Source organism: Ostrea edulis, chromosome 2 (genome assembly GCF_947568905.1).
Source record: "Ostrea edulis chromosome 2, xbOstEdul1.1, whole genome shotgun sequence".
Lineage (NCBI taxonomy): Eukaryota > Metazoa > Mollusca > Bivalvia > Ostreida > Ostreidae > Ostrea > Ostrea edulis.
In genome coordinates, this window is record NC_079165.1 from 55,671,445 (window position 1) to 55,694,960 (window position 23,516).

At 33.9% G+C, this 23,516-nt stretch overlaps 1 protein-coding gene and 1 long non-coding RNA gene across 12 annotated transcripts in view; one reads left to right on the top strand and one right to left on the bottom strand.

Moving 5' to 3' along the window:
• The window catches only part of LOC125679683 (zinc finger protein GLIS3-like), a 39,769-nt gene extending 19,545 nt beyond the window's left edge, over positions 1-20,224 (bottom strand). For 2 of the 11 annotated variants that reach the window (XM_048919098.2, XM_048919105.2), the window contains exons 1-4: positions 20,133-20,224; positions 8,743-8,812; positions 8,337-8,455; positions 5,039-5,100 (exon numbers count right to left, since the gene is read on the bottom strand). The gene's annotated coding sequence lies outside the window, so the exon portion shown is untranslated. Of the gene's footprint in view, positions 1-5,038; positions 6,373-8,336; positions 8,456-8,666; positions 8,813-17,639; positions 17,658-19,987 lie in introns of those variants that run through there. The other 9 variants (XM_048919104.2, XM_048919106.2, XM_056154490.1 and 6 more) reach the window with 8 other exon arrangements.
• Positions 20,225-20,818: 594 nt separating this feature from the next.
• LOC125680781 (uncharacterized) lies at positions 20,819-23,137 on the top strand. The gene is made up of 3 exons (XR_007372075.2): positions 20,819-21,710; positions 22,341-22,434; positions 22,647-23,137. It is a non-coding gene; the product is annotated as an uncharacterized LOC125680781 (long non-coding RNA).
• The last annotated feature ends 379 nt before the right edge of the window (positions 23,138-23,516 follow it).

Consider the following 23,516-nt stretch of genomic DNA (forward strand, 5'->3'; position numbering starts at 1 on the left):
AGTTTCAAGTCTATCCGATAAGCCATATAGGAGGAGAAGCGTTCACAAGATTTTGTGACAGACAGACGGATGGACAGAAAGTACAAAAACAATAAGTCTCCCCCTGAAAGAGGGGAGACATAATTTGGCTCCACCCTGGAACCAAACACTTACCCTTTAGGATCATGAAATTTATAATTTTGGTAAAGGATTACCCACTCCTTCCAAAGATCTATTTAGTTTCAATTTAGTATCAATAGCATTAAAGAAGATATTATTTTAAATTAAATGTTTTACACATATATACTATACATACCAATTAAGTTTGGCCCTAACCCTGAAGTCAGAACCTCTACTACAAGGATCATGAAACTTACACTTCCTGCTCTACATCACTATGCATTTAGTTTTTTGTAGAGATATATGCAGTTGTAGAGAAGACGTTTGAAAAATTATCAATTTTTGGCAATTTTATACCAGCCCCTAAGGCCCCAGGGTTGCAAAAGTCTTGAAATTTACAATTTATGTCACCCGTGTTTCAAAGATGCATAACAAATCTGAAAAGAATTGGAATGGTAGTTATCAAGAAGTTAAAAATGTTCAATTGTTAACGTATGATGTCGGACCCCAAAGTGCAAAATCTAACTAGTAGTAGTATGCCAGGAAGAAATTTGTTCTCCAATATATCTTCTTGGGTTTACCAGTGTTCATAAATTCTACTAAGCAAACAGAGAGAAAATGTATAACAGTATTCATACATCGTGATTATAAAGATTATGCTGCAAATTCAGACAAAATTGAAAATTATTTTGTACAAAATCTGAAATGAATCACAAGTACAGTTTATATCTGCTCTAATGGAATTTCTAGATTTTTTAAATTTGTAAAATGCATGACCTTGACACAAAATCAAGAACTGCAACACCATTTTTCTGTGAGTCAAAGAAATGTACATACATTCTATAGTCGTTGCAGAAAAAATAAAACATTTCAAAACATCCAATAAATATGAGAAGAATCCACCCCCAAGTACTAAAATATATAGTCATATGGCATTATCTGATTTTTCCTGTCTCATTTATTCTCTGTCTCTTGTTTTCCAAAATTAAAACCAGCCTGAATCTTTCCTTTGAACATCAACATGGAAAATTCTTACTCTGAAACTTCAATTACCACTTCACAGTTTGAGAAAAACCACATTAAAATTTTTGAAGATAAAAATTTAAATATTTTTCTTACCAATATAAATTCCTTAATTCCACTTTGATTTACACCACAATATTAATTGTCATCAAATGTGTGAAGAGATATATAAAAAGATATCTTTAACTGTTTATCTACCTATCAAATCCAAATCGAGTGTGGCAAGGGGGCTGTGTGATGGGGTGAAATTGAATAATTTACCCAGAAACAGTTGACCACTATGAAATTTGAAGTGTATCAGTTAATGCCTACTCAAAGAATACTGTAACTGTAACAACACATCAATTCCAAGTCTTGTAACAAGCCATTAAGCACATTATTGTGCTTTTACATTTCTCTTTTTATTTGAAACCATAATTAAACCTCTCTGTTACCTCCCTAGGAATTGATTATATATTTCACACACAGGTACCCCCTATAAATGTTTTGTGTAGGTCATTTATATGTAGACCTTTAAATATACATCACTGCACACACAGAAAACCTGCTCATAATAAGAAATAAACAATTATCACAAGCTGTCAGTCCGGACCATGATCATGGGGGGTTACACTTTAGCTAATAACAATACCACCATTCCATACCCCCTAGAGATTGTTGAATTTGATTAGAATTTAATTGGAGAACTTAAACATGCAGTGGAATTAATGTGACAACCCAGATTGAATTCTTTAAGCCTGATCCCATAACAATGCAATCATTTTGACAATAAATATTTGAAAGTTTAAATTGCACATCTTATGAAATTTGAATTTAATCAAGATGAAACTTGAAAACCAATGTACGTCACTGCAAAAATGGGGGAAACTGTCCTAGCTGTCACAAGACACAATATACATGATTAAAATTATTTATCCAATATAGATAATTAAATCTAGGTTAAACCATCAATCCAAAGACATCAAGATGTGAGGATGAACAGTTTTTTTCTCTTCATTATTTTCCATATCATTAATGCTTAAGGATGGATTCTTCTTGAATGTGTATTCTGAAAATTTCTAAAGAACTTTTAGTTTGATATTTGAAATCACAAAACTTCTCACAAATCAACGTCAAAATTTATGACTTTTCAACACTTTACACGACCATTTCTCACAAAAAAGATTAGACTTTTTGACATCATAGACAGTTGTTTCTTCAATAAAAATGGAAAAAGGAAATATTCGTATCTAGTGTTCAGCTATTCATATCTAGTGTTCAGCTATTCATATCTAGTGTTCAGCTATTCAAAAACTTACTTTGTTAAACACCACTCTGTTTCTATACACAAGTACTGTGAAGTTAATATTAACAAGATGATGGAGTTCCTCATTGACAATATATTAATATTAACAAGATGATGGAGTTCCTCATTGACAATATATTAATATTAACAAGATGATGGAGTTCCTCATTGACAATATATTAATATTAACAAGATGATGGAGTTCCTCATTACAATATATTAATATTAACAAGATGATGGAGTTCCTCATTGACAATATATTAATATTAACAAGATGATGGAGTTCCTCATTGACAATATATTAATATTAACAAGATGATGGAGTTCCTCATTGACAATATCTTCCAACAGTTTGTTGGAATTTACATGGGCATGAATTGTGCTCCTTTATCAGCTGACCTATTTTTATAATCATATGGGGTAGAATTAAATCAAAAGTTTCTATATGAGAAGAAAAAATCTCTTGCTGTGGCCTTCAACTCCACATATAGGTATATCGACGACATTTTATCTATTAACAATAATAATTTTCATTCATATGTCGATGCAATATATTCCAGTGAACTTGAAATAAAAGACACCACAGTCTTCCATATCTGCTTCATACTTAGATATTTTATTGAATATAGATGTTAATGGCAAAGTAACAACTCAACTTTATGACAAACAGGATGATTTCAGCTTCTCCATCGTCAACTTCCCATATCTATGTAGCAATATTCCATTATCACCTGCATATGGTGTTTATGTCTCACAACCGATTCAATATGCAAGAGCTTGTTCTGCGTATGATCAGTTTTTAAATTGAGACAAGCTACAGACAAATAAATTGATGTTATAGGTGTTTCAACAGTCTCGTTTACTGTCAGCATTTCGCAAAATCTATGGTCATTATAACAATCTGGTATACCAATACAACCTGTCATTGGGTCAAATGCTGTCTGATGTATTTCATACCAATTATTAGGCCATTCTTTAAACACTGATTTTGACTACAAATTACTCCATTTACCTTATCAAGGTATAAGGCTCACTGCGGATGTGACCAGTCAACAGGGGATGCTTAGGCACCTGATCTCACCTCTGGTATGTCCAGGGTTCCATGTTTGCCCTACTTTTAATTTTGTATTCTTTATAGGAGTTATATGAGATTGATCACTGTTCATTATCTTCACCTTTTCATTTATTGGATGCCCTGAGAAGTTATATTTTGTCTGCAACACACAGAAAAATGGGTGTTGCAGTTGTTTTTGTGTCAAGGTAAATTCAAGGGCTCACTTTTAAAATCAACGAACCTAGATATTTTATTAGAGCCGTCTTTATGTGCAGCAAAATCACCATGGAAAAACATGTTTCTGTTCATTTGCATTGCAGAATCGATGAACACTGGTAAACTCAGCAATATAAAAGTAGACCAAATTTCCTCTAATAATTTTTGGTTTTTGCAAATTAATTGTTCTTCCAGTAAAAAAATATCTTTAAAATCACATGGAGCTAAATTAGGACTGTAAGGTGGATGTGGCAAACAGCAATTCTATTTTCCTCCAAATAGTCTGTTACTAAGTAAAATTTGTGAGCCAGTGCATTTTTTTAAATAATGTTTCACAACCTTTGGCTGTCATTCTCTCTGATCTAATTTTTTTTATTTCATTTAGTTTCAGGTTCAAAAAGTAAATGATTTAGTTACCAGTTACAATCTCATTCAGTAGCTGTTGATCACAAATCTCATTAATACCAAGTAATTGGGTGGCCAGTTCTACTCAGATGCATTTATGCTTTTCCATAAGGTGATGAGGAACCCACTGGGCACAAGCTTCCTGAGCTTTAACTGTTCTTTTAAAATGCTTAAAACAGCTGACAAATCAATGTTTATAATATCTGCAAAGTATCCCATAGTATATCTTAATTGAATCATCAGTGATTGCATTTTCATAGCATCAATGTCTTTTCCACTATATGTTAACAACGGCCAACTCTAACAAGAATAATCTTCAAGTGACTTCCTGTCTGATCTAAAACAATGCGTCCACCACTGATGTATGTGTAAGTGATTGATCTCCATATACTTAGACCAAATCAGCTTTAATATCTCTTGGTGTAAGCCCTTATAAGGCACGGACTTTGCAGTATGCCCTTTGCTAAGAAGAATTGTTGTTCTAATTGTCATCCATTTTTACGTAAGTATATAGAAATATCTTAAATATGACATAAAATATCAGCCTACATCATAATCCTCACAAAATATTTTTACGTAAGTATATAGAAATATCTTAAATATGACGTAAAATATCAGCCTACATCATAATCGTCACAAAATATTTTTACATCAGTATATAGAAATATCTTAAATATGACGTAAAATATCAGCCTACACCATAATCCTCACAAAATATTTTCTGTGATGAGCACAATCAAACCGAAATTTTCTGACATTTACAAAAATATTCAAAATGTCATGTTTTAATTTCATTAAACAATATCAAAAACTTTTCAATAGTCCTTCATATCTGTATCTGTTTTACTAACATGTATAATTGGTACAAACTCAGAAATTGACTGCTTCAAAAAGTTTTATGGAAGTACATAGAAATACTTCATCTTATCAAACAGGTCAAAATAATTAATACATACCAGGTGTTTATGCTTATCTGTAATTCTCATAGATACATGTGGTAGGCCAGGCTCATCAAAACCTAGTTAATACACAATGATCATAAATATGAAAATTCTATGTTAAATCTCCTTTCTATATTTCACTATGAAAATCTGAAGCAGTAAAAATTGCACCCTTTAAACATAATGACATGCAATAATAAATGTTGTCTTCTTGTAACTTTACAGCAGGGGGTCCAAAAAGCTTCATTAATGTCTCAAAATTTTGCAATGCCATTTATGTTAAGCAGCACTGAAATGGAATGTTACACTTAGCTTTTGTAGAGGGCAAACAAATTAATGGCAAAAATGAATTAATCAGGTGAAAAAACTCTGATAACATGGCAAGAAATGCCCCATGGAAAAGGTAGATTAGATGTTTGGGCTGTAAATTATCAACTCCAAGTAGTACACATTCACTTTATATGAATACTGGGACTAAATTTTTCCCCCCTTAAATATCTACACAACAGTAACTTAATCACTGAGTATTTTTACATCTATAAGCATTTGCTTTTACTTTATTTTTTTATCTGAAGATGTAAAATATTTGAAAATGATATCAAATTTCTACTGCCATTCAAACAAAGTTGTGCAAATCAAATTAGGTAACAAGTATGATGTCTGTTACCATGAAGTGACAATGGATCTATTCTGATTCACAGTTTGTTATCTTTGCCTGATGAGGCACCTTTCTTCTTAACAACTACTAACTTAACGTAAAAATATTCCATTTATGGAAGGCGCAAATTAATTTTTTTACAGATATTTCTGTTGTTAGTGTTATGTCATAATCTGATAGATATTGTTTGAACACTAACAAAACTTCAAAATTTGCTACAAATATTTCACCAATGAAAACTGTCATATTATCAATAAGATGACTGCATTATGGTAAACAAATAAAATTTCAGTTTTTCTTGAAGTCACAATGAATTTTGAAAATTCTACACAAAATGTGACTGTCTGATCTATAAATTTTGATACTGCATGTCACAAACTTTATCGCTAACAATAAAAGAAAAATCCCTCGATCAACTTCAATATCTTGGGCCCGATTTTTCAATTGCAGGTCTTATTATCTCTATTGTCAACCCAGACTGCTGTACTTCATGAGCAAATGTGTGACTACTTCTTCTCCATGGATCTCTCTTAGAGATTTCCACAAAGTCGATACCCCCAATGCCAAAATTCCTACATTTTTTAGGCCTACTCATCATGACAAGTCAGTAGTTATCCTATGGCTTAAAGCTCTAAAGAAGTGGTCTTTTGATCTTTCAAAACTTCTCTCAAAGACCATTTAAGGTGGATATCTACAAGAATATAATTATTGATCAGTATAAAAAATATAGCTTAGTACATGATAAGCCAAAATAACCTTTTGTTTCCAAAACAGCGTTCCAAACTTCTAGATAAAATGTGACTTCTTATCAATGTGGTTTTACACCAACATACATATTGGCTACTCTGAGAGCAAAGAATGCAATCTGTTGCTTTGGGTTGAATTTCAATAGGAAAGATTTTTCAATCAGTAATTGTCCTGCAGACACAGAATCTTTCTTACCTCATTGTGAACTCTGATATTGGCACATACTTAGTACTAAATTCAAGCTTTTTGCAAATACAGGTATAATTATAATAGCTACAATGTGCTTGGTTACAGGGGTCGAAATTAACTTTTTCTACCACAGGCTAATTTTAGCCTGTGGGTAAAAAATCCACAGGCTAAAATGAAAACCTACAAGCTAAAATAAAAATAATGAAGCAGTGTTCTTTTTTTAAATATATTTTTTAAATGATTTTCCCCATCATTACTGAGCCTAGTGGGTCAACAGGCATCGTTTGGACAAGACACTAAGTTACGTAAGTCATATGGTGCAATGTTTAGGTCTTTTAATTGATTATCGCACCTCTAATCCACAACTTGTCTACCGCAGGTCTAGATCCAGTCTTCGAATTTCATGCCACATCAGGGTTGTCACTAGTGATTTTTTAAAGCGAATAACGGACTCATGGTTTTATAAGCAGCACGATCACAAGTCCTATGGACTTTTTTGATAATCGTCTACGCGGTGAGCATCACTACAACCCGACCTCAATATGACAATAAATCTAAATAGGACATTCTCATGATTCTGATAAAAATAACTACCGGAAGACGTGGTAAAACATAGACTCCAATATTTTTTTTTTAGATAAATGAATAACAAAAACCTTATACTTGGAATTCAATTTAATCACCCCTATAGGTGAACAGGACTCGTGGCAGATGTCGATATGCGATGTCCGACCTCTAAAGCATTTGTTTGACTCCGAGTTTCTTAAAAAATCATAAAAGAAAATTCCGGATAGAAACGGTTGTTGAAATCGGTCGTTGATGAAAGTGTTTGTATGATTCAGAGTGCAAGTTTAAGAAAAGCGAATAGTGCATCACCGTATAAAACGGATACAATACGATCATAGTATGTAAATCACCACTCGCTAAGATTTTCGAGTGTCCACTATTTTTACTCCCTATTTTTCAAATGCACTCTCATTTTGCGAGTATTTCTCACTAATTTCGAGCCCTGGGTTAATATGAATCCATATCACATGCTTAATAATAAGGATTCCTATTACATGGATACATATTTCATATCACACAAAACATGTAGAATGCTTAATATTTTTCAGGTTAAATAATCTGCTCACAAACAATGCATGAAGTTTCTTCATTTCTGTATTTGTATATCATTACTAATCATAAGTAGCAATAAAAGTAATAATTTACAACCTTTTCAATACTACATCCCACATTGACTCTTTCCCAATATCAGTTTTGGGGACATTGGGTAAGGATTATTCTCTACGTAAAATAAAAATTAGTGTATGTTCTAAATCAATGTTGATTGCATAATATCTTGGAATCTTAAACATACTGGTATCTTACAATAAGTTTGGCATCATAAAAAAATAGCAGTATATGAAAAGTAGAACAAGTCAAGCCCAAATCTGCACTCAAATAAGATTGCCACTAACAAAAGTGCTCAAATACAATTGCCATGAACAAAAGAAGGGCACATCAACCATGAATTCAAAAGACAGATGAAAATCCTATGGTTAGAGCACAAGATGTCAACACACAAGAGTGGGTATAGGAGAAAGTGCCCGGAAAATGTCTGACTGTCAAAAGACTCAAAGATGGGACAGATATCAGGCAATGGAAAATGGACAGATGAACAGACAAATTCAATCCTGTTATATGTATTGTGTTATACTATCTATTATCTGAACATACCAGAGTTACATGGTGTTGTAGCTGAATGGTGTCCCAATCAACAATGGTCATTAGAAGCTTATTTCAGCAGTGATTTAACAGATGATGGTGGTTTTGAAGTGGTCAATGGTTCCTTTTTCCTTTATCAAAATAAATGAAGAAACGTTTACACATGACACAGACTCTATTAACATTGTTTCAAAAGAGGATTTTCATTCATAAAATTGCTTGCTATAAAAAAATTGTTATATAAATTTAACCAAACCAACATATAAACATTCTGAAGTGTTAAATTTACCAATTACAATAAACATTGTTAAGAATGAAACTTTAAAAGCTAATGATACATACTTACTATTAAACAAGAACTGCATGACTGCCAACATTAAAAAGTTTGAGTACACAATGAGCCTGGTACTTAAATTACCTTTTTACATTCTATCTGTAAAAATAGGCCTTGCCACACCCATTGTAAAACACTTTTGTCTGCCAAGGACCTGCAATACACAGACAATAAACAGCCAAGTGTCATAATATTGTACATTTAAACCAATTATCAACTTTACCCATTAATTTGGATCATTTCAATGCAATGCACACTATACAGCACACCACATGAATAGTCGGTCTCTGTTTATGTGGATGAATAAAAAACATTCAAACAAATATGTTGTTATCCTTGCATAGAAGACATTAGATGGGAAGATGTAAAAAATTTGAATTACTTTTTCTTATCACATTGCTTGCTTACAAATTTACAGTATTAATCATTACATGTATAACACCTACTGTGTTTAAGGCTCACCAAAACACCTACCGCTTGTCAGGGAAGTGACCAAAATTCACTCAATATATTGCACAGGTAAAATTTATTTTCAATCCTAGTTATTGTGTCTGATTCCAAGACAAATTCTATCTGATCAACCTGAGTTAAAACAAACTGTCGCCGGCTTCTCTAGCCCCCTATCATCTGGGACTAGCAATATCTATACATTAAATGAATATCTGATAGTGTTTAAAGGACATTGTGCAAATTCATTTCTCTCCCAATCATTATTATAAAAGTAAACATTTAATACTGATACCCAATGGTGTCAACCCAGGTGTCCGAGTAGTGCAAAGGTAGCGCTCTCGCTTCTCACCGCTGAGACTCGAGTTCGATCCCTGTGACCGACAGTGGTTGTATGTGAGAGGGTATGGTGGTCACCCGCTCGGACACGTGGGTTTCCTCCGGGTACTCTGGTTTCCTCCCACATAAAAGATACCCTAGCGCATACATCTGTACATCAAAGGACCCCATTGGAAATAAGCTTTCGAGCTTTCATGGGTTATCCTAGACATTTATTTATGTATGTTTGTATGTATGTATATACCAAATAAACATTTACACAAAAAAATTTAAAATATACCTGGTATCTTGTCTAAAATACAATAATTTCTGTTCAGGGTACAGTTAAGGCATGACAATGATCGTGTGATTAAAATATATCAGAATATCACAGACCCCACGTCATGATAGTGGCTATCATCACTCTACTAGCTAAGACATCATAGCCAATCAAACTAGATGTTATGTTGATGTCACAGATATGACTCTCAAACCCAAGCAAATTAGAAAATCACTATGGTGCGATTTTTGTGATCTATTTTTCTATTTATCTCCAAATCTCCTTCGAATTTGTTAAAATATTCAGAATAAATTTGAGATTTGGATAGATAATTTTTTTCAAACATTGATATATCATGATGATAATACAAGAGCACATTTAGTTACCATGACATAATAAATCCTTCATAATATTTCATTCAATGCACCCAAATACCACATCATCTTGCTTTTAAAATATTTTTTTAACATCAGAAATGAAAATGTAGACATATGATAGTCAATTTTACATGTATATAATCATTTACATCCCATCTTGTAATAATAATGATAATTAATGATCGGTTTTTATATAGCGCTTTTCCAGCGTATGCTGCTCAAAGCGCTTTACAATACATTATTACCCCGGCAGACCTTATATCAATCTAGAACTTTCTCAGCTTCCTGGGAAGCATACAGTGCAAACTGCCGTTACAGGCGCTAGAGCACTAACATTCTAACAATATCTTTCACTGTCTATAGCCAGGTACCCCTTTTACACTTGGGTGGAGTGAGGAAATTCGTGTAAAGTGCCTTTCCCAGGGAAACAACGTCGGCCCTACCGCGGCCAGAACTCAAACCCACGACCTTTCGGTCGAGAGTCTGACAGCCTAACCACCAGTGTCACTGACTAAAACTATTGAATTAAAAACATTGCATGTTGATGGTGCAATGACAGCATCTTTCAAACCGAATGCTTCTGGGATCTTGTCATCTTGGTAAAATGACTAGGATTTCTGGGTCATTGAGTATATTGTCTGGTCACAGGCAACCTTTGAACATGGATCGGAATCATGACACAAGATCATGATATGTTTGAACTTTTACCATGTCTAAAGTCTACTGCATGTTAAAGGAGTGAAAAAGATTTTCATGTCATGTCAATATTCCACCATTCATGGTGGTTTAGTGGATAGGAGGCTTGCTTCACAACCAGGAGGCCTGGATTTGATTCTGAATCTGGCACCATATCAAACCTAACTTTTTAAGACTTTTAACATAGTAGTGACCATTCCTTCACTATTAAAGCGCCCGGCATTAGAAGTGAAAGTCACCACTCTTTGGGATATGACCTTAAAAACAAAGGCCACATGTCAATGTAGACACTGGCAACATTAGAACTGTTACTGCTACGACCTGTTGAGTGCCATGCATAGGTAAGAATTTGTGGCACTTCATCTAAAGCCGGTGACATCTCTACACATTGTGTAAAAAATTTTCAAAAGGGACGTAAAAAAACACCACTTTAAGTAATCCATAACGCCACACTAAGGGGTCTAATCCTCTGACCTAAAGGACATGAGTTTCACATTTCTGATATGACCTTTCTGCTCGTTATCACTAAGCACTCTGTTTAGTTGACTGACTGGAGAAAATAATGCATTAACATCATATGAACCATATAGGATGCATACGGACTCTAATCAACAGGTCATGAATTTTGGTAGAGGTTTTGTTTTTAGTTGTTTGATATTTATGAGTCCAAAAGATTTTTATTTTCAACAAGAGGACCACAGGCCTTATCACCTGGGTGTTAGTTACAAGTATCACCCAGGGATTTATCCAGCATTTAGATGTTACTACCCATTTTATATCTAAGGGGAATTTTTGAGAATGTAGTCATAAGCTTCCTGGGGATGGGGATATCCATGGAATATAATATCCACAGATTATAACAGCCATATAATGTGATTGATTACTCATTTTATCTATATTGTAAGTTTAAAATGACTTAGAATATTTAAAGAATGATTTTTTTTTTTTTAAATTCTTATACAAATTTGTGAAGTTTCTACAAATGAAGGGGATTTTTTTATCTGTGGAAGGGGAAATATCCATTTGTTGCCAAAGGGGAAAGGTACCTTTTACTGGTAGTAAAAACAATCTAGATATTAAATAAATCCCTGTCACCAGTCTCAAGGGCTATGAAATCTAGAAAAAAAATTCCTGTTTTGAATATCCAAGCTAAATCCTAATATTCAGCAATGGTATAAAACAAGATGTGTTCTTTAAAATTATATGCCCCTGAATTAGTGCCTATACTGATGAAAGACTTTACATAATATACTATATGTAACATTAACATGTATGACTAATGAACCTGTCCTATAATCTAAATCCCTGAGGTTGTGAAATTCACAATTTTGGTACATTTTTTTCTGCTTTTCCTAAATATGCATTTAGTTTTAAACTGTATCAGCAAACTTAAAGTCTTTCAAATGATAAAGACAATAATCACTATAACATAGTATCATGAAATTTACAATTTAGGTAAAGGACTACCTACTCCTTCTAAATATCTATTTAATTTCAATAGCATTAAAGAAGATATCATTTGAATGTTTTACATATATACACTATATATAATACCAAGTTTGGCCCCGCCCTTCAGTCAGAACCTCTACCCAGGGGACCATGAAATTTATAATTTTGGTAGAACAAATTTGAGTACGTCTAATAAATGTTCTTAAATGTACAAGCAAAGTAAATTGATTTGTTGATAGTATTCTGTGGACAATAGACCCTCCACAGAGAATCTTCATAGGAATGTGCAATAAAATATCTTCTGTATTCTTTGGTCTAAAATTCAGAATGCTTTCAAGCTGAGAAATGGGTACCATTTTTTAAAAAGTACGGCACATGTAATCCAAACTGTATAATTAACAGCAGGAATATTGATCTGCCAATGTTCATAAAGCTTACTTAAACATTTTTCGTTCTTAAGTGAACTTATTTTAACAGAAACTATGCACTCTGACACTAGGTTTTATGACATGGATAAGTGGTTTCTATGTATTAAAAAAAAAAAAAGAAAAAAAAGGTCAATTCAATTTTGTTGAAGCCATTGCATAATTAGCCTACATCTGTATTACGAAAAGTGAAAAGCACTGATGGTAAAAGGCAATCAAAAATCTGAAATCTTTAAAGTCGCTGGTTATGCCATTACAGAAAACTTTAATTTCAAGGCCAAGTTTTGGACCACAAAACACTGAGGTTCTTTAGGTCCATGAGTGTAAAATTCAATAATGAAAAATCACTGGCTTTAAGGGATTAAGCCTGTTGATGTAATATGTTTGCTCATAATTGTCTACTTTTGAAATATTTCAGAGCACATGTGAAGTGTCTTTTCATCAAAATTGAAAAAAACAAAGTGAAAAGAGATTTTGTAGATTAAAAACAGCTTTCAACTTTCAAAGTCCCTAGAAAGAATGACATCACCTGAATTGCCAACCAAAATATTTTGCACAATTAATAGAACCTGAAGGAATTTTGATAATAGAAAATCATTTTAGAGGCCCCCATGCATGTTCATTTTCTTTTCTCTTTTGGGTAACACTCGAGTGCCGAGTGTGGCAATATGAAAGATATGGGAGCCAATAAAATGATCTGGACTGAATTAAACAAACACATCATGATATATAATTATTTTCTGATGTCCTTCAGAAGCTTGTTTTTCCCTACTACAAGTAATATACAACTAACACTGAAGATGCAAAAATAAATAGTGACACCTGCATAATGACCACTGTGTCAAGGGAAAGATGACTCGGGTGAATCATGACAGCTTTTTTAAACACTTAGCAATGCATGAATTACAACATCAAACAACGAACGAAAGTAGTTCAATGAATACAAGATTGTTACTTTGAAAGGTGCAACACATCACAAAATATCACTCTGAATGAAAGCATTAAAACATATTTCCAGACACCTCTCAATAGTGTGTTATATATACTACATGTATGTTCTACATATTTCCATTTGAAGCAGTCTCTCTCCCCCTACCTCTAAACCCCCCCCCCTCTCTCTTTAAAAGGGATGACAAAAATAATGATAAAATCTGTAATCAGTGAAGTAAAAATAATAATAAATAATATATAAATCATTTCGAGCCCTGGTTAAACCATGGTACTTTGCAAGATGTGCAATTTGATAAATCCGTTGATCTATAATAAGTTGAGAATTACCGTAAAGATGATTTTTACGAAATTGAATCTGTACTATGTCAGAAAGTTTTCATGTAAAGGTAAATTTTTCTGGCCCAGTGGTTCTTGAGAAGATTTAAAAGATTTTCACTACATATTTTATGTAAAACCTTGATCCCCTATAGAGGCCTCAACCTACCCCCGGGGACCATGGTTCTAACAAACTTGAATTTGCATTATATCAGGATGCTTTCCTGCAAATGTAAACTTTTCTGGCTCAGTGGTTCTTGAGAAGATTTTAAAAGATTTTCCCTGCATATTCCCATGTAAATCTTTGATCCCCTATTGTAGCCCCACCCTACTCCCAGGGGCCAAGGTTTTAACAAACTTGAATCTGCACTATGCTAGGAAGCTTTCATGTAAATATAGAATTTTCTGGCCCGGTGGTTCATATATAGATTTTCCCTATATATTTGTATGTAAAACTTTGATCCCCTATTGTGGCCCCACCCTACCCCCAGGGGCCATGGTATTAACAAACGTGAATCTGCACTATGACAGCAAGCTTTCATATGAATTTCAGCTCTTCTGGCCCAGTGGTTCTTGAGAAGATTTTTAAATGACTCCACACTATTTTTGCATTTTTGTGATTATCTCCCCTTTGAAGGGGGCATGTCTCTTCATGTGAACAAACTTGAATCCCCTTTACCAAAGGATGCTTTGTGCCAAATTTGGTTGAAATTGGCCCAGTGGTTCTGGAGGAGAAAAGTTTACAATGACAACAACACCAACAGCCTTCGGCTCAGGTGAGTTTAAACGGATTTCAAATTTATTCAGTTAAAAAAAAAAAAAGACAAAAAATCACTTGGTTCAGCTAGTTACTTGACTACAATAAAATAAATATCACAATGCTCCAAAAACTTCACAAAATTGAATGAGATTTTTCTTAAAGTTTTCCCTTTCGTAAACTGGTAAGCCAAACTTCCTTCCAGTTGGTTTTGCTAATGTTATGTAGACCACTATGGGTTTTTTTGTGTTCTACTTTCATTCTCTGCTAGGCGGACTAAAAATACCCGACTTGTGATGTTATAGTATATTTGGAAAATGTATATCGCAAAGATGAGTATCACGATGCATCCCACCACTAGCATGTACTTGACTATAAAATTCAAGTTTTCTTGGTCTGAAATTGCAAATACGGAACTTTCGAGATGTGCCAGAATGACAGTTTAAAATTGACGTTTACATACCACAGTCACATGATAGTAAGCAATTGTAGGGCAAAGTTGACATTGATACAAATGGTGTTTCATTAGCAGACTGTCCGTAAAGAGCTATGCGCAGTTCTATGATGACGATCCAAGTCACTATTGGTGCTAAGTACCTGAATGCAAATTACACGGAAGGAAAAGGGTGCATTTAGACGTGTATTCTTGGGTGCAAGGCATGAGTTTTACCAATATCCTCAAGATATTCCCTAGATTTATTTCTCTCACCAACTCACATAATTTATTAAGGAGGTATACATGTGCAGATACAACAGAGAAATTTGATATGGATGAAAAGTGGAGGATATGAACAACAATATTTTGAAATTGAAAACTTTCAAATTTACCTTATTTAGTGAAAAAATGCAGTTTTAGTAGAAAGCAATCTGAAAAAAAATTTAAAACCCCTGCTGGACTCGAACCCGCGATTTGCAGTTCAGTAGTCAACATGTTATCGCAATTCACCTTTGAATTAGAATGCTTTACCCGATATAGTATTGCGTTGTGTGACGACACAATTGAATGAGATGATTGAACAGCTTGAATGACATGTTTTGTGTAATACAACAAGAGTTTTCATTGGCCGATTACAGTCCGCCCACTTTCTCGAGCGGATTCAGGTAATCAGATAAGACTGACGGACTAGAAAACTACTAGCTGGAAAACTAGCTCTCTGAAAAAATATTTTGATGGAACAGAGAGCTACAGATCCACCTCTTATAAAAACCTTCTATTTACGGGGCACCAAAAGCTGCGCACGGTTGAGGCCTGATATCGGTGTATTCTTGTGTTGCTGTCTCATAAATTCAAAATAAAAAAAATCTTAACATATTTTCCTACTATACTTGTATCCAAACATACCTTCAAATATTCATTGAAGCCGAACACGACCCAAACACTTGCACCTTCAAATGATTTCGTTTCTTGACGTAGCCATGTTAGTAGCCGGTCAACTCGAACTCTGTTGTTATTAGTATCTATTCATAAAATTGGTTGTAAGTTATGTATTCGCTCTTCATTTATTATCAACACAAATAATTAATAGAAATTAAAAAATAGTTTTTGTAAAGCTAAAATAAGCTCTTGATTAACGAAAATGCTATACATAAGCCCATTATGGTCCTTAACACTCAAAAATGGCAGAGATGGAGACCGGCCCAGACTAATGAAAGCCGCATTGCCGTGAGTTTAGCTATTTGAATAATTATCATTTAATGGAACTGGGATGATATATTATTTAAAATATTTAGCTAAAATATTTGTGGGGTATTAGTTCACATCTAGACGCTATTGTGCCAGTATGGAAATGAACCGGGATACGAATTCACTGACTACCTAACATGGCTACGTCAACGAACGAAATCATCAAAAGCTGCGAGTTTTTGGGTCATATGGGGCTTTAATAAATATTTGAAGGTATGTTTGGACACAAGTATAGTAGGAAAATATGTTAGGAAATTTTTTATTTTAAATTTATGAGACAACAACACAAGAATACAGCTTTTTCTCTTTCTTCCTTTGAAGTTTGTTTCCATCTCGCCGTCATGTTTTCAAATGCCGACTACTCCCGTATAAGGGAATTTGGACGGACTTATACATATGGACCAATGAGGGTTTCTGTTGCATTTCGCAATTGTATTACTAACAGATTCAATTGTGTCGTCACACAACGCAATACTATATCGACCAAAGCGTTCTAATTCAAAGGTGAATTGCGAATTACTTAGCTCGGTGATGATTTTTGAAACGAATAGGCAAATATTGCTGATATTTATATTTTCATCCATGTTTTAAAAGGAAGTCAGCCATTATGACGATGTAGAGTACCTCCTTAAATGCAATTTCCTATATTAAAATGGTTGTAGTGATTCCTTTCTTTCAAAGACAGCCTTTTAATGTAGGAATTTGATAGCAATTACAGTATTCCAGGCTGGTTTACTTAGTTGTTATTGTAATTCGGAAGTGACATGCCCTACAAATTACATTCAACACGCGATAAAAGTTGAGTGTAACTGTATCTCGAAAATCCCATATTGTTTGGGCATTTTCATAATTATACACATGAAAACTACGATAAGACAGGGCTAGAAAGAATTATTTTTATTTACTGGTCACTTAGGCTATCAACTTCAATTTTTACTGGTCAATTGATAACTTACTGTCCTTTTGGACCAGTGGGTATGAAAATGAATGTCTGAAATTCCATATGCTGCAATGATAGTGAAAATTTTTCATGATTGGACCTAATATTTTGTTTATTCAAACTAGCATCAATAGTGGGTTTAAAAGATGTCATAATCTTACTATTCTTATGCATGTTTTTCAGTTAAAAGTTTCAGTTATACTTAAAAAAAAAGTGGGCATCATCATCACCTTTTTGTCATTTGTGAAAGTGTAATGTCACTGGATTATGAAAACATCGTAAATTAGACATCTAAATCTAAGAATCTTGTAGCTGAAGATGCGCATTCTTAGATATACTAACTTGAGACTCCTCCTGTGATTCGTACGTTTGTGTGAAGTGTAGAGGAATCATCCGAGGATTGCCGATTGCATACTCCACTTTTAAAAACAACTTGCTCTTATTAACATTCGTGAATTTATCTACATGTTACTTCATAGTACAACTTAACAAAAGTAAAATAAAAAAATTGTTTTGCATGCGATAAAAACCTGGACGCACACACGTCTAATATTTAATAGCCCAATCGTTGAGGAATTTTGATATTTAAATATTTTAAGTTAACTAGCCCCATGGCCACATGCTCTTTACAAATCACTAGCCCAAATCTATAATTTATTTTACTGGCCCCAGACCATCGGACCATCAATCATTTTGAGCCCTGTAATGTACAATGTTTATTATGATAAAAGCAAAAGACAGCTCTCTCCTGATTAGCTGGCATTAAAGTAGATACATATATATATATATGTTAATTTGGCGTTCCATATAAACCAGCATTCAAGGCTGCCAATAATAAAGGAGGAGAGAGTTTATTCCGTATGTATACTACGACAACGTCAAACAATTCTATGGCTCAGGTGAGCTATATTAAAATCACTATTTGGCAACAAACCGCGTATGGAATAGGAACTGATGTTTGTAATTAGTGATGAAATGATTGTCGCCGAAAATCGATTGTTGATCGTTTTTGGCTCTTTGATTCCGATTATCGATTCCATTTTCCATAATTGTCACACAAACACAAACCCACAATTAATGAATCAACTAGGTATACATCAATAAATACATTTGGAAAGGGAGAAGGCTTCCGATATCATCATCATCATCATGGATATTGAAATCAACTCAACAATCAAAGTTGATAACTAATCTGAGATTCCTCTGACATGTGTTGGGGAGAGTCAGAGCAGACTCTATAATGAAAAGTGGGAATTCAGTGACACCAGCAAGTGTTGCTGCTTTGCCTATATTTGACGCCGATTGGAATTTGTGTATTTGTGTACTGATGTCATGCGCAAAGAACTTGAATGGAGAGGAGGTGACCAAAGTCAAAGTGATGCTTCATTTGTCAGTGTTAGAGCTTTTTACATGGCAATAGCATCGAATTAGCCATGATTAACTTGTAGAATAATCATCCGATAACTGAATCCTCGCTTCATGGGTGGTAGATCCACAAAATAAAGTTGTGAAGGTTAAGCAATGCGGCAACACCAGTTGGTGTCAATGAATTCCCACTTTTCAATATGGAGTCTGCTCCATCTCTCCCCTGCACGTCATGATATAAAAGCGAGGGTTAGAGTTGGAGGAGTTTCGGGTTAGTTGATAACTTGATATATACCCCTACCCAGGGAAAGCCAAGTCAGACGTCTGTAAACTTTTGGGTTTCTTAGAACTAAAGCCAATCTGGATGTTATGGCTAGAATAAAACCACCCATTTCATTCCTCATTAATAGGTTAATAGATGTGTGTATGTTGCACATATCTATAAAACTAAAAAGAAATAACCCCAAAAATAATAAACATTTACTGATTACATGTAAATACCGGTTATATCGATCATTGATTGATAGTTTTTCTGATTTTGACGGATTATCGATTATGAAATTTTTCCGATTATTCAACACTATTTATAATGTACATATGTGTGACTTTCTTGGGCTCCAACAGGTTGGGAACACTTCCCTAAAGTGAGATCTCGCTAAAATACCATTATCCCTCTTTAGCGAGAAAGTCAACATTACCAGAAAAATGTGTTTTGATTGAAAATAATGACAAATTGCATGCAATGCTAAATAAGTATGGCACACACTCAACATGACACGAATTATCTCTATAAAATTGAGAACACATTCAAGAAATTTCATATCAATGGTGCTGCGTAAGAAAGCAGGAGGCTGAAATCTAATACACATCATGAGTGCTTTTGTTTTGATTTACATATTTAATTAGCAGAAGTATCAGACATTTTAGCACCTTTTCTTCTTTACACATGGGAACATGAAGGGATGTACTCCACAGGTGTTTTTTTCGGTTGTAAGGGATATATTTATTCTTGCTCAAGAGGTATTTAATCGAATTTTCGTGAGAATATCTCACTGTAGGGGAAGTGTTCCCAACCTGTCCAAGCTGTAGGGGAAAGTGTTCCCAACCTGTCCAAGCTGTAGGGGAAAGTGTTCCCAACCTCTCCAAGACCAATTAGACCTGAACAAGTGCTTCTATCTTTAATCTTAACAATCACGAGCTTCCAACGAATTTGCAACTCTGCTTTACATGTGAGAGTTTGCTATATATAACAAACAATTTTAAATTGTACTAAAATGTTGTTGCCAATATATACAGTGCCTGATTTGGATATGATGTAAACTTACTGTGTTCTGTAAATAATCACAGGGTGGGGATAGGAACACTCCGAACAGTCAACGCTTTCCGACAGATAGAAGAAGACAGCTATATAGCTCAAACGATTAAACTAATGTACCGTTAAATAGATTACGTACATTAATCTGAATTTACCTTTCAATACTTTGGAATTTCCTCTTCCTGTCAACAATGCAACATGCTGATTTTATTGACTGCGCGTGCGCAAGACCCCCTGCAAGTCAAACAAACCAGCCATCAATTTAGAGTTATCTTTCTTGATACAACAATAAAATGATACTAGTATGCAAAAAACCTTTCTCAGATCAACAACAAAAAACGCATGACTTTTCAACACTTTACACGACCATTCCTCACGATAAATTAAAGAAAAAGACTTTTTTTTTTTTTTTTACATCATAGACAGCTGCTTCTTCAACAAAAATGGAAAAAGGAAATATTCATATCTAGTTATGGCACGCCAAATTCACAAAAATGAGCTAAACATAGTTTCACCGTTGATAAACTAGGTTTATCGACTGTAAACTATAGTTTACGAACTGTAAACTATAGTTAACGATTCGTTAACTATAGTTTTCATCCGTAAAACTATATTTAACGGTTGTAAAATATAGTTTACAAATGCTAATCCAAGTTTATTTGTCTTTAAATAAACGTTAACAATAGATTTTGCTGATAAATACAGATTCACATTTGTAAACTATAATTTACATTCGTTAACTATAGTTCACAATTGTTAATCCTAATTTCACAAATTGTGATACTATATTTATAAGATAAACTTATTAATAGTTTAGACTTGTAAACCGTACCCAGCAAACACGTGACGTCAAATCGACGTCGGATTTTGGTTGAATTTAGGTCGCGACGTCAGATGACTAAATTCCAACGTCGGATGGACGTCAAATTGCTACGTCTAATCAATGTTGGCTATTGACGTCGTTATGACGTTGATAATTGGTTGTGGTCAGTTTGATGTGGGAAAACGACGATATCCCGACGTCAGTTCTTCAACGTTGTGGAAATTATGAAACTGCGTGTGATATAGTAATTAATTGATTTTGTCTGGTCGTCTAAAATAGGCAAAAGCCTATTCAAATTAGAGTTGTAATATTTTATTTTAAACCATAACTTTCCGGATATTTTATTTCACGTAGATTACGACTACGATAAGAATTTTGGTTCAATCTTTATACTCAACAGAGAACGCCAGACAATAGTCGGCCTATTTCAATTGCTTATTTTAAGTTGGTCGTTTACTGTGAAAGAAAAGTTAAAAGTAATCGCATTTGCCCAAACCCATGTAAATTGTGCAGCATGCATGCAGAAAGCCATGCTACAGAGAGAGAAATTACGACATCTACCGTATACCGGTAATCATATCTTATGTCAGTTTTAAAACATACAAAAAACAAATAATAAAAGTGTATTTTTAACTCAACAATATATGTTGAACAAATGAATTCATTTCATTTGCTTGTGGGTGTGCATGCTCTGCTCTGGGAATTCTAATTAAGGATCCCCCTTTCATGCAATGTGTTTACCGAGGGTCAATGCGGAATGGCACAGCGGGATGCTATGGCCAAGACTCATACAGCCGATCCTAGTTATGCAATTTTTTCGGGATTTCATATGCTGTGTAGGTCAAAGTTTTGGAAAACCCAAGCCATTCTTGTAACACAAAGTCTGAGAGCTGGTGAACAGTCGGGTAATGTGAGTATAGTTTTGTAGTTAATATTAATATCTTATAAATGCCAGCATCGATATGTAAATGATTCATTCTGCATATTTAGCAATTGTAAGACCTGTGTATAATTTGATTTGTAAACAAAAGAAATTCAAATTCTTAGAACATTAATTTTGAAATACTATAACATCAAATGTACATCATTTACTAATACACAAAGTATGCAACATTAGCATGATATGCATGGTTATATTGATTGATAATTCTCTGAATTTTTGAGTAGAACGAAATCATCCTTAGTAAGTTTAAACAATATACAAGTTTGGTATATCAAATAAAAAATAACAATAAACTAAAACGTATATGTACATCACTCTTGTCCTCGTTTGTAATATATATATATATCGCTTAATTTATTCACTCTATAGCTTATTGAATTGTAGCTTATGAAGTGAACACCTTACCGATGCACATACACTATTAATAGTAATATTTATGCATTTTAATTCTGACACTATGAATATTTTATTCACATGTATGTGCACATCGATTTTATATGTACAGCTGTACCTGTGTAACGATCTACTTCCCCATTCACTCACTATTTATGTGGGAAAGAGTGTTTCATAGACGGTATATTTTAATTACATTTTCAGGATAATGACAAATGATGTAATGTCCCTTATGAATATAAAGGGCAAAGAGGGAAGATGGCATTTGGCACGACATCAGTGTTTCAGGCAGTGATAGGTATGTTTATCTATGTCAGGTTCATTAAATTTAATGTCATTAAAAATGTTATGTTTCTGCAACTAAAGTAGGGGGTATGAATTTGTTTTTCACTTGTCTTTCTGTCTGAAACTTTAACCTTGATAATAAATTTTGAATTTTTAAATTTCTAACTTGTTACCAATAGATATTGTAAAAGATGATTTTTAATAAATACTTCTTTATTTTTGTAGCAAGTGCAGTTCATCAATTCAATGCGATGGAACACGAAGTCCGAGAGGCTGTTGCGAAGTACCTTAAATATGCACCAGACCGGAGAGGTGGAGGTGGCCGGGTCGAAAAATAATTAATGGAATCAAATGATAACTTTGATTTATATTTCAGGGCGTCAAGTTTCCTTTAAGTTCCTATATTTGGGGGTTATTCCTAGAAATTCCTATATTTCCACAAAAATTCCTATATTTCTGTGAAATTCCTATAAATTCCTATATTTTAGGGTAAGCAAGAAATGTTGGATTCTGAAGCAAAACCAGTACTGTATATTACAAACAATTTGTGTCATCTATTTGTAACTATACAACATTTACTTCAAAAAGGTGCTATATTTCTGAGGTTTGTCCTATATTTTTTGGACCAAAATTCACTTGACACCCTGATATTTGATAGTGTTACTGACTGAATTATTATTTCATGAACAATGAATAAAGAAGGAAAATGACAAGAATAAGAGTTCTCTTGTTCAAATGATTACATTTCAACTTATTGATGTTGCAAAAATGGTGTCAGTTTGATGTCGATTGATTGATTGTATATTGTTAATGTCTTGCTCAAGAATTTTTTTACTCATATGGAGACGTCATCATTGCCGGTGAAGGGTTGCAAAATTTAGGCCTATGCTCGGCTCTTATATGGCCTTTAAGCAGGGATGGATCTTTATCATGCCACAACTGGTTTGACACAGCTAGGGCCTCGGTTTTTGCGGTCTCATCCAAAGGACCGCCCCATTTAGTCACCTCTTACGACAAGCTAGGGGTATTGAGGACCTATTATAACCCGGATCCCCATGGGATCATGAACGTCTTTGTGACGGTGAAATCTGACGT